This window comes from Mixophyes fleayi, chromosome 2, assembly GCF_038048845.1.
Source record: "Mixophyes fleayi isolate aMixFle1 chromosome 2, aMixFle1.hap1, whole genome shotgun sequence".
NCBI classification, from domain to species: Eukaryota; Metazoa; Chordata; class Amphibia; order Anura; family Limnodynastidae; genus Mixophyes; species Mixophyes fleayi.
The window spans coordinates 273,797,353-273,810,932 of record NC_134403.1 but is presented as its reverse complement, the minus strand read 5'-3'; positions in this window follow the sequence as shown (position 1 = coordinate 273,810,932).

The following is a 13,580-nucleotide window of genomic DNA, read 5'->3' as shown; positions in this document are numbered from 1 at the left end:
ATCAACCACAACATTAAAACCACTGACAGGTGAAGGGAATAACATTGATTATGTTGCTACACCTGTCAAGGAGTGTGTCACGGTTCAAAGGGTTGAATCCTATGGTTTGTCTAGATTTGCACTACTCAAGTAAGGCGCGGAGTCTAACGAGGAGGCGGTGTTCACCAGGGACCAGCCGCAAGGCGGTTTGGCCTTTGCTGCGTCTATCTCGTAGCCCTCACTAGGAGTACCAGGCGAAACCCCTTAGAGGAACAAGCAAAAGATGACCAGCAATGGCAGACAACACGTGGAGAAGCATAGAAAACAGGTCTGCGGGTGGCAGGTTACCACTGGGATGGTGACTGGGACACTAGGAAGTGTCAGTTCTGCCATCAGCAGGTTACCACTGGAATGAAGGTGAAGTACAGAGGTTGAGTCTCAGCTCTGCGGAAGACAGGTTACCACTGGGATAGCGGCAGGAACACTAGGAAGTGTCAGTTCTGAAGTCAGCAGGTTACCACTGGACCGGAGGTGAAATACAAAAATAGAGTGTCAGCTCTGTGGTCAACAGGTACAGGGGAGCCACAATTAGCACCAAGGCGGTAACTAAAAGAACCGGCACCAAACATCCGGGGGAGATGCCTTTTAAACTTTGGAGTCAAAATCATCAACCGATAGAAGAGGAGCGGAGACCCGAAACGAAGATGGCGACGGCCAGGACGGAGCAAACGGACAGTGGAGACAGGTAAGAGTGCCGGGGATTGGGTATGCAGTCCAATTGCCCGGCGTGTGACAGAGTGGGATATATTAGGCAGCAAGTGAACAGTCAGTTCTTGAAGTTGATGTGTTGGAAGAAGGCAAAGTGAGCCAGTGTACGGATCCGAGTGTGATGGTCTGGGCAATAGACTGCTGGGAAACCTTGGGTCCTGGCGCTCATGTGGATGTTACTTTGACACATACTACCTACCTAAAGATTGTTGCAGACCAAGTATACCCCTTCATGGCAACTGTATTCCCTGAAGGCAGTAGCATCTTTCAGCAGGATAATGCACCCTGCCACACTGCAAATGTTGTTCAGGAATGATATGAGGAACATGAAAAAAAAATTAAGGAGTTCCCATGGTCTCCAAGTTCCCCAGATCTCAATCCGATTGAGCATCTGTTGGATGTGCTGGAAAAACAAGTCCAAGCCATGGAGGCCCCACCTCGCAACTTACAGGAGGTACAGGCTCTGCTCCTAATGTTTTGGTGCCAGATACCACAGGACATTTTAGAGGTCTTGTGGAGTCCATGCCTCGACAGGCCAGGGCTGTGTTGTCGGCACGAAGTGGACCTACACAAATATTAGGCAGGTGGTATTAATGTTCTGGCTGATTGGTGTAAAATATATATATATATATATATATATATATATATATATATAATATATATATATATATATATATAATATATGTATATAATCTGCCCTCCCCCCCAGACACACACACATCCCTTACAGTATTTCTTAACTTTAGCAAATGCAAACTGCGTTCCAGACGGCCGACAGGAGCTTACCACACACCAACGAGCAGGTCCCAGCTCACCACACACCAATGAAGCAGCCGACAAGTAGAAGGAGGCACAAGGTAGCCCACTATAACCAACTGCTCTTCTAAGAGCTAATGCGCAAAAGCTATCAATTAGCATTCTCATATACCCACATATACCTCACACTACCACCAATAAATTCACCCTAAACAGCAGCACACACACACACCCACACTGACCATTAACCATACATAGCTTAGAGCCTATACATACACATCTACAATACACAGATAAGAACCCAAACTGCAGCTCATACGAACCTGTAACAGCAATAATACACACACCTATTTACACACAACCAAGAACTGCTTGCATATAGAACATAAACACAGAAAAGAGCTATAAAACCAAGAGCTATAAACACCAGGCTGAAACCCTCCAGGGCAAGCCAAGCAAGAGCTATAATTCACCCAGCAGAGCAAATCAGCTGGACACAGAGCTTTAGTCACTCAGCAAAAGAGCTACAAACGAATTAGCAAAAGGGCTGTAAACACAGCGCTATAATTACTAAGCAGAAGAGCAATAGAACCCAAATAACAAAAGAGCTATACCTCTCAAAACACATAAGAGCTACAACTCATTCCCACAGAAGATCTACACTACCTCTAGGCTTAGGAGCTATAACGCACCTATTGACTCTTTATCCTCCACCCACAGTATTCATTAACACTCTTCCACCCTCCTTTTCTCCAACACAGGACAAGACCTACAGCACCAGCACAACGGACCTCTCTGTTGCCTTTAACATTTTTGATCACCCTTTTCTCTGAACACCCTTCTCTCCATTGGCTTTTGTGGCAGTTCTTTCCCGATTCACTCTCTACCTTTCCAACTTCTTCTTCATGATCTCTACCTCTGGAACATATCCCTTCACTCTCATTATCTGTTGAGGTCCTGCAAGGCTGTGTTCTTGGCCCTCTTCTCTTGGTGAACCAACTTGCTTACTCAGCCTCCATTACCACCTCAACACTGATGACACACAAATCTACATCACCTCCCCTGACCTCTCCTAAGCTGTACTGTATCGTCTATAATCAACTATTTCTCTGCTATCTCCATATGGATGTCCCAACACTAGACATCACTACCTAAAGCTCAATATGTCCTATACAGATCCTATCATCTTTCCTCCTTCCAGAGTCACTACCGCCCCTCAAATCTCCCTCACCATCAACGCCACAGTCCCTCAGTCTCCCAAGCCCGCTACCTTGGTGTTACACTTGACTCCTGTCAAAGTCAAACAATTGGACTAAGTTGCCTAAATTGATTAATATTGCTTTACTGTGTGATTGCGATTAGTACGCTACGTCATACCGGGGCTAATAACACAACTGCACAGGTAAAACAGCACATACACTTACATTCATATCTACATTGGTAAATAGGACACATTTATTAAAGTTCCAACCCACATTAATTTATTAATAAACAGACTAGAGATTATTCATACATAGATAAAACTACAATAAGGGTATTTATGGTTCAGGTCCTCAGAAATATATGGAGTTTGGTCTCATATTAATCCATATTTTACCAACAGAAATCTGTTACCAAGAAGGGATCGATCGCACATAGTGATTGCTAGTTATGAATAGTATGAGATTAATACTCAAAAGCACTGTCTGTGGGTCAGTTTAAACATTTTTTTTTGGCGGGAAGACATGCATGCAACAGTTGGAGTGAGTTGCCCTACCTTTGGAAAGAGGATCAATTGAATGGACTTATGACCAGCAGTCTACTGGAACATCATAAACCCTGGACCAATGAAGAACTTTCTTAGTGTTATCTGTGCATACTTCATCATTGTTAAACTGGCCTTTGATACCAAAACAGGTGCTTTGACAACAGGCATCAGCTTTGACAACTATTCCTGGATCTAGGGTGCGCTGCGTATCGGTTATAGTTTGCAACATTCTTAATGTATTTTGCTGCATTTTGCTATTAAATCTCTTTTGTGCTTTGGAACTACATTGATTGCATTGAACAATATTTATTGAGGACGATAGACATGGACATAACACTCCACTCTTTGCTTTATTTCACACATCCAGTCTGTCTCCCTTTCCTGTCACCTCCAACCTTTGAAATATTTCTTGAATACCACCTTTTCTTAACTAAGATGCAATCTAAATTCTTCTCTCATCATCTCCCACCTTGACTAGTAGTAAAAACTCTAAGGGGGGTATTCAATTGTTGCCGTTAACGCGCTAAAACAAAAAAAAACGAGCGCTCTAAAAATATTAGCGTTAATACGGTAATATGCGCGTAAATACCGTTAATACGGTAGTTTACTCGCTGAATTTCATCTCGCAGCTCAGGGAGCTGCGAGATGAAATTTAGCGAGTAATTACCGTATTAACGCTAATATTTTTAGAGCGCTCGTTTTTTTTTTGTTTTAGAGCGTTAAAAGAAACAATTGAATACCCCCTTAAGGGGCATAATCAATTGTTGGCGTTTTCCGCCGCGGAAAAAGTATTATCGTTATTACGGTAATACTAAGCCGGATTTCAGTTCGCAGCTTCCTGAGCCGCGAACTGTCCCAAAACACACTTGCCAGGATACGTAAAGCAGGCAGAGAATCCGAAGTGCCGTAGAGTGGAGATTCTGGCATGTATGTCCGTTAATGATCCCTTTGTTGTGAGCGAGTGAGGGAAAGTGCTCGGGGCGATTGTAAGCTCCCCTGCTATAGCAGATGTGCCACCTCTCGGATCCCCGGACACTGTCAGTGGCTGCTGAAGCCTGACCTGACCTGCTTGGGAGGAGAATCACATGAACGAAAAGTGGCACTGTGACACGTACCCAGGTATGACTTTCTCTCCCTATGGCATATCTCCATTGTTTGTCACTACGCTAGTGGCATCACCCACCCCCTGTAATCTTCCCTTAAGGCCCCCAGCAAGAAGCCTCCTATAATAAACTGGGAGAGAAGGGCAAGATTTACCAGAAAGCTCAGATCTCAGTAACTTGCACCCAATCTGACAAGACTAACTCATATCAGCAACTGCTTTAACCACTGAAAACCCAGCTGTCCCAGCACTGCAAAATTAACATAGTCTACTATTCGAATATCATTAACTGTGTGGGTCTCCTGCCATCTAGTGGCGATTTATCAATACTGCAACCAATAAAGTAACCCTGCTCAAGCCTTCCCTAGCTTTCACATTCACAATAAATATGTAAAAGAGATAACAACCCTCTTACCCACCAACGCTTTGAGCCCTCCAGGATCAAGCACCCAGTATGCTGAGATACTAACGAGGCTTTCTTAACCCACCCTTGTCTGAATACTGATACTGCACTACTAACCCTGGCATCTTGAGTCCTGCTGCAACTCCCTGGTGCGATACACGGTCGCGTCTAGCCACTGTCTTACTGGTCTCATCATGGCTCCGAAAAAACAGAGAAATAATAAATCCATACCTGCCATGAATTATTTCAGACCTGTGACGACGAATAAGGAAAAGAGAAATCCTCCCTCGCCAGTGGCTTCACTGCTCTTGGAAGCTGGTTCTTCCCGGTCCACAGAGACGACAGATTCTCCTACGATTCCTGCAGCACAACTTGATCCTACTGCTCCCCTAACGGTTGGCGCTATGCAAATGATGATTTCTAAACAAAATGCAGAGCTCACCACTGCCATGAAGGCATCTATACAAGAACTCAGGGAGGAATTCCAGGAGATTGGAGATCATACTAATCAACTAGAACAAAATATGAGCGACCTTGCACACAATACCCTGCGTCAGGTACTTGACTCCCTGCGAAACAAGATGGCAGACATGGAGGATCGCTCTAGACGTAATAATTTATAGATCAGAGGAGTCCCAGAAACAGACTCAAACGCAGATCTACAATCGTGTGTTCTGGCAATGTTTCGAAAGCTACTACCCTCGGCTTCGGAGAGAGGTCTACTTATCAATAGAATACATAGGCTACCCAAACCCTGGTCCTTTTGTGGGATCCTTACCTAGAGGCACACTCCTCCAGATGCATTTTTTCAATATGAAAGAATGTCTCTTGAGATCAGCCAGGGAGGCAGACAACACAGAGATCCAAATGTTCCCAGATATCTTTGCAGCTACTATTACCAAAAAGAGATCCTTTCAGGCTGTAACCACAGCTTTGAGGAGCAATGATATGCTATATCGTTTGGTATTCCTTGTCAAGCTCATCATACAGAGGAATAACTCTACCCACGTCATTACCTCACCTGAAGAGGGCGCCCAACTATTAAAAGGATGGGACATCACTTGCTCGTCTGGCCCTTCACACTGTCACGGGCACTAGGAGTCTTTACCCAGGGATCACCAGGTGATAGGCTTACCAGAGCAGTATAGATGGTAATATGGTACTCTGGTAGCAGGGTGATCACGGAACAGGAAATAGCAGATGATGGAGATGCTCAGGAAAGTCTATGACTAGCAGCACTGGTAATATGGATGTAGAAATACACGAGGAACTGTATGGACAAAGGACACGTGAGGGTAGTCAGTGGTCTGCGGTAGCAAGTTGTACCACTGCTATAGTGAGGAGGAATGTCCAACAGAAACGAGGAGGTGATGAGAGTCAGCGGTCTGCGGATAGCAAGTTGTACCGCTGTCTGAGTGAAGGAATGGAATCCTAGTGGAGGTATCCGGGGAGTCAGTGGTCTGCGTTAGCAAGTTGTACCACTGCTATGTGAGAGGATACTGGAACAGGTGACACAGGAAACAGGGATCAGTGGTCTGCCTCTAGCAAGTTGTACCACTGAATATATATGTGAGGAGGAGCACGGGGAGAGACTGCAATACAGGGGATACACGGGCACCTTAAACTTGATCCACAATAACATGCACAATATATTAATGACTGAACAGCACTGCAATAATAGAAAGTCACTTGAGGTAATCCGGCACAAGATAACACAGTCAATGATGGCAATAGTCTCAGCGGATAGTAAACTCCAGAGGAGAACAAACTCAGTCCAGCAAGATATGCAATACACCAGCACAGTCAATGAGAAGTATGCATACCGTGGTTCAGGAGCAGGCTGTCAGACAGGAGTGCAGAGATACCTGAACGGCTGGAGGCCGGCAGGATGCGAAGTCCCTGGAGGGGTGAAGCGGTAATCAAGTAGGTGCAGCGCACAGGTAGGTAGACCAGCAGGGGAACAAATACTCAGGAAGCAGTAGTATGTAGGACTGGACTCCTGGAGGACCCTGAAGAGTAGCGATGATCTAGATGAGATGAAAACAGTGAGGCGCAGATCCGATGCAGACTGGCGAGTAGAGACCAGCGGGAACACGGAGAAGCACGGAGAGCGGGTCAGCTGTTGTAGGACGAGTAGAACTGAGAAGTAGCAGCAGCAGGACTCTGCAGATACACGGAGGTAGCGGATAGCAACCAGCAGGTGCAGCAACGATGAAAAACGGGAGAGCAGAGCTGAGCTGGAACTGTTGAGCACGGAGAGTAGCGAATAGGAATCAGTTGTAGCAGTCTCGAGGAAACACGGGAGAGATGAGATGAGCTGAAGACTGAAGCGCACGGAGGCAGCGGATAGGAATCAGCCAAACAGTCACAATGAAACACAGGCGAGTTGAAGTGGATTGAAGACTGTAGTGCATGGAGGCAGCGGATAGGAATCAGCTAACAGTCACGATGATACATAGCAGAGTTGAAGTGGTTAGGAAACCACAGGAGTAGAAGTGGTCTGGAAACCACAGGGGTAGAAGTGGTTTGGAAACCACAGGAATCAGCAGCGCTGAATACACGAGGAAACACAGGAACACCTTCAGAGGCTCATGGGGAATGAGACTCCAAGATCAGGCAACGTGGTATTGACCACAGGTGCTTAATATAGGGAGTGTTGCCTGATCTGCCAATTAAGTTAAAGGGACAGGTACTGAAGGGTTTGAAAGGGCTGCGCATGCGCAGACCCTCAGGATGGAGGACGACCACGGTTCCTAAATGTACGGGAAGAAGCACTCATAGTCCGGTGAGTGACACACACACTCGGTCCCGAATCTCTACTGTGGAACAGACTCAACCGGGAGACACCCGAGATGTTTTGGTTTTTTTTTTTTTGTTGTTGTTTTTTCTCTTTCTCTCAGGAACCCCATAGTCCATGACAATGTGGCTTTCGTGTGGCCTATATCTCTACCTGAGCCTACTCGGTTGGGAGCTCGAGGTCTCGCTCCGGAAGGTGTGCCCGTTGACTCTCATGTACTGTTCGATATAACTTGGGGGCCTCTCCTTGTAAGGCCATAATTTGGTTTACTTACCTCTGATGCTCCCCGCCCTTCCCTCCGGTCCCGAGCACCTAGAGCTGTAATCAGAATCTGCAGCGGATTGGACTGTGTATTCACAGTTTGCCTTTGCGATGTTTAGTTAATGACCCTCCTTGGTGTCTCACACTCTGCGATCTGTTGTACTGGTTAAATATTAGGTAATGAAATGTTTATATTTCTTTGGTCACACAAAGTTTTATATAAGGGTCTGTTTTTTGAGTTTCTGCTATATAATACTAAGATTTCTTAAAGTTTTGAGCTCTTTTACGTGACTTATGATGCAACTACTTTTTCTAATTTGGTGGGGTTCCATTCATTTAATGTTTATATACTGTTTACATTTTTCTTCATTATTTCAGTTCTCTCTCTCAAGTTGCCTTCCCTCTACTTGATACGTTATATCTTAAGGTGTGCTTTTAGTTTTAATGTCCCTCAGACATTGGTGGGGCTTGCTCTGCATGCAAGCACTGCGCTCCAAATTTTACCTACTTTGCCGATTTTTCCCCTAGGCGGCAAATACACTAACCCACTTTTTGGGTTACCCTCCCCCTTTCCCTTCCTTTCCTCTCTTAATACTATGTCCCCCCCACCTCCACCAGCAGACAAACCTGCTCTGACATGGCAGCTTCCTCCCTTATCACAGGTTTCTGACACAACATCCCCTAAAGAGTGGCATATAGTTAAATTCCTTTCACTAAACGTTCGGGGTCTTAACTCCCCCGAAAAAGCATCTGACCCTTAATTTCTTTTCTAATTATAAAGCCAATGTAGTGGCACTCCAGGAAACCCATTTCGCATCTGGGGGCCCCCCCTATTTTGCTAGATCGTCATTGCCCCCAGCTGCTATACAGCCAATGGCCTCCTCAAGCGTAATGTGGTGGCCATCTTAATCAGCTCCAAAACCACATTTGTTCTTTCAAGATAAGCAAGGCAGATTCATAATTTTAACTGGCCTATTGGAAGATAGGGTGGTTACAATTGTCTCCCTGTATGCTCCTAACAAGCCAGATTCCCTTCCTTAAGGCAGTTCTCCGGGAGGTTGCGAAGGTTAGACAGGGAAGCCTGATTTTGTTGGAAGATTTCAATCTCGTTTTAGACCCACGACTAAATAAGTCTTACCCATCCGGTACAACACCTAATCCAGACACCACTGGCCCATCTTTAGCCTTCCATAAGCTGATTGTTGAATATGACCTATATGATGCTTGGCGAATTTGTGCTCCAGCCACAAAGGACTATACGTTCTTTTCACATGTCCATAACACCTATTCTCGCATTGACATGATACTCAGTGATAAATGGTCCCTCCAACACTCCAAAACTGTCTCCATCCTCGCAATCACATGGTCTTATCATACCCCTCTACTTTGGGTGTGGTCCCCCTCTGCCCAAACCACCCCACCTAGACAGTTGCTCCTTTCTAGCTATCTACTCACAACCCTAGCGAGTAAATCAGCCCTCCAGCAAGCCCTTACTCTTTACATGATCACTAACAAAACAGAAGACACCTCTATATTTACTTACTGGTGCACTCTTAAGGCAGTCTTACGGGGGACAGCGATACAAGCAGGAGCTAGACTGGAAAGGGCAAATATGGCCCTTCAACAGCAGCTTGAAGCCAAGCTCTCCACATTGGAGGGTGCACTAGAGTTGACCCAAGTTAAGCAAAAACTCCAAAAATTATTTTTGGCTCGGACCCAAGCTGCACTTTCCCGCCTCCGACATAAATTCTACACCACAAGTAATAAGGCAGGTAGGATGTTGGCAAGGAAGTTTAGCGGGCAACAGGCCAGAAACAGGATCCGGCGTCTCTCCAACTCTGAGGGCCTAAAGATCTCGAACCCCCGCGATATAGCTAATCTTTTTGCTAAGTATTATGAGGGCCTTTATAATCTTAAAAACGACCCCTCCACCCCACAACCCCACAACCCACCCCTAGCCTTATCCTAGACTTCCTACAGCAACTTAGCCTCCCATAATTAAATGCGGCCGCCATACATTAAGTACCCCGTGGACCCTCCAAGAAGTATTTGCAGTGATAAAAAAAAACTTACTGAAATGTAATGCTCCTGGGCCGGACGGATACATCAATGATTTCTATACTACCTTCAGTAAAGATATTGTCCCCATATTAGTTAATTTATATAATGCTGCTACTGATTGTGGCCGGTTCCCGTAGATGTTAGAAGCCCAAGTAGTGACGATTCCGAAGCCTGGCAAAGATGTGACTGACTGTCACAACCGATTGCCCTTCTTAATATGGATCTGAAGATCTTTGCTAAATTAATAGTTAATAGCCTTAGCCCTCTGATACCTGGCCTGGTCCATCCTGATCAGGTGGGCTGTGTCACGGGGTGCCAGACCTCTGACAACATGAGAAGTCTCTTAAATATTATATGCTTCTAGATCTCAGGATGAACTGTTGATGCTTTCTCTGGACGCAGAGAAGGCATTCGACAGATTCCATTGAGGGTATATGCGGCAAGTCTTGCTAAAATTTGGCTTTACTGGTGGTATTTTGAAGGCGATTTTGGCAGTGTATAATGGTCCTTCTGCCGGTTCAGCAATGGGTTCCTCTCTGATAATTTCCCCATATCTTATGGTATGGGACAGGGTTGTCCTTTGTCCCCCCTCATGTACATATTGGCCATTGAACCTTTGGCGGAACGTATATATCACTGAAATGCCTACAAAGGTTTTAATTTCTGGGGAACCGAACACAGTCTTTGTTTGCGGATGATGTGCTGCATCTTATGTCTGACCCGGAGGCCTCATTATCGAATTTACACAAAATACTTAATGAATACAGCCAGGCGACCTATTATAAACTAAACACCACAAAAATGGAAGCTCTCCCTTTTAATCTCCCCCAAGTGTCCTTCACGCACCTGTAGGCTCGTTTTAAATATACTTGGAGGGAACAATCACTCTCCTATCTTCGGATCCACATCCCGGCCAATATTTCTAACGTATTTGAACTGAATTACCCGCTTTTGATTGCCCAACTCACTAAATTATCAACTACATGGATGGGATATGAGGTCTCCTGACTGGGCAGGTTAGCGGCGTTTAAAATGATGCTGCTCCCCAAACTCATGTATATCTTTAGAACAAACCCATATCTGCTCCCTAAGAAATACCTAGATGCGCTATACTCGCTTATGCTTAAATACGTTTGGAGGGGTAAGCCCTCCCGTTTGTCGTTCACTCGAATGGAAGGCAAGGTGGACTTGTATTACCCAACCTAGTAAAATATCAAGAGGCATGTATTGTTTCTCAGATTCGAGACTGTGTCCTTCCAGCTCGACACAAGCACTGGGTAGACTGGAGCGTGTCCTTTGCCCCTCATTTCCTAAAGATGAATTAATCTGGCTCCCTGCCTCTCCGAGACCTCATCTTTCCCAGCCCCCTCCTCTATCCGGGATTCCCTTAAAGTGCGGGATAGGACGGTGGGATCTTCCTCAGACTTTGTTCCCCTCACCAGTAATATCTCTCTCCAGTGTCGCTGCACTCATCCCCGACCTGGTTCTCTCTAATTGGATCTCTGAGAGTTTCTGCTCCCTGGCACATTTGTTTGGTGCGAAGGGTCTTTGCTCCTGTGCGCAATTGCAGGACAGCTTTGACCTCCACACTATAGATTTCTATAAGTACCTGCGGCTGCGACTTTGTATCCCTGACCTTTTGCGCAGGTACGGCCCGGTGAGCACCCTTCCACCTCTTCGCTACTCTAAACTGACTGACTTACCACTCTCACTGTTACGACTAAATATACTACCCAAATAAAATGGGAATCCGATTTAGATACATCTCTTTCTCCCACCCAATGGGATTTCATTTATAACAATTTAGCCAAAATGTCGAAATGCACAAACCATCTGGAGACATTTATGAAACTGTTATACAGGACCTGCCTAACCCCAGCCCGCCTGCACAAAATTTGTCCCTTTCATTCACAGCTTTTCTGGCGTGGCTGTGGAGAAATTGGTGATATCTTCCATGTGTTTTGTTTGGTCCTGCCCGACAATTCAACCAATGTGGAGTTTAGTTTTTCAACTTGCAGAAAAAGTTACGACGTTAAAATTAACCCCATCTCCAATTATTGCAACTATTCCCCAAAAAACTACTGCAATATCATAGATACGTTTGGGGTCATATTATGATTGCTGCTAGAGTGGCCATTGCACAGTAGTGGAAACAATTATTCCCTCCCTCCATTGGCAAAATTGTAACTAAAATCCAATTCAGCTACGACATGGAGACGCACGAGGCCCCCTACTCCATGGCCCTTTCCTCACCCATTGTAAAGTGGATGTCTTGGCATAAGTTTGCTACTGATGGTGAGGGGGCTAAGATGCTCGGCCCACCAGGCAGATTGAACATTGCTACTCTGGAACCCCGTGTACAGCCTTCTCAAGCCCCGCCATAAGACATGCAATAGTTTGGCCCTAGAGTAGGTAACGCATTTATTTGCCAGAAGTTTGCCTTATACTTAACTTTTCTCTGCTGATGTCATTTACAATCCTGAGTGTAAATATCTTGTGATATATCTGCTCCCCACTATGTTCCCCTTCCTATTACTTTCCTTTTCTGTACCCCCCTTCCCTTACATTTAAATAACCCAATAAAAATAATTCTGTTAAAAAAGAATTTGCATTTACTACCGCATATGGCCAACATCACAAGAAACTTGAAAAAATTGTAAAAGAACATTGGAGTCTTCTGCATAAAGTTCCTGTGCTACACAAAATACCACCTGACAGACCAGGTTTTAGAAACGAGCGCCTACTTTGAAGGAAACCCCCGCAAGGCGGTATGGTCTTAGCTGCACCAAACCTGCAGGTCGCGGTCCTGTGAGTGTACAGCAGAACGATGTGGGGGAGCCAGGTTAAGTTGATGGGGACGATGGAGTCCATAGACAAGTGGTAAAGATACAGGAACAACAATAATAAAGGCTGATGGTCAGCAGCCAATGAGTCACTAGGAGAATAGGTGCTCTGCGGTATAACAACGAGAGAACAGGAGTTGTCACAATGGTGTACTCAGGAGCAGGTAGTAGAGATACTGGAACAGCGGAAGTTCAACACTAGACATAGGCTGAGCACACTGAAGAAGCGGAGGCAACTCAGGACAACCGCTAATGAATCACAGATGTAGTTGCGGCTCTGGGAGGCAGCAGTGAGAGAACAGAGGCTGTCACTATGAAGTACACTGGAGATGGTAATAGAGGTACTGGAACAGCGATAGTTTTGTGGACTTGTAGTTCCACAAAACAAAATGGCGTCCTGTTTTTTTCAACTATTTTTCGCCGGTATTACCCTACTACCCACAGCCCAGGGGTAGTCTGGAAGAGCCCTAGTGCTATCAGCACTGGGCTGGGTGTCTCTAGGGGAGGGGGGGGGGGGGCGCACTCGTTTTGTTTTCGGCGGACCCCACTCCCTAGGGAATCCAGCCCAGGGCTAAACAGTCTGGGGTTGGTTAGTCATTATGGCAGAGGGACCCTTGCTGCATGTCCCCCCTGCTATAGTGCCTACAACCCCGGCTGGTTTGCCTAGTGCTGGTTAAGTGAAAATCAGGGGGGGGGGGGGACCCGACGCAAAATTTTCCCTGATTTTCACGGAACCAGCAGTAGTCAGGCAGCACTAGGGTTAAGTAGGAATAGAAGGGGGAGCCGACGCTTTTTTTATTTTTCACTTTCATCTAGTCTTTACCATTTTTACAGCTGCCGGAGCTCACCAGAGATGACCAGCG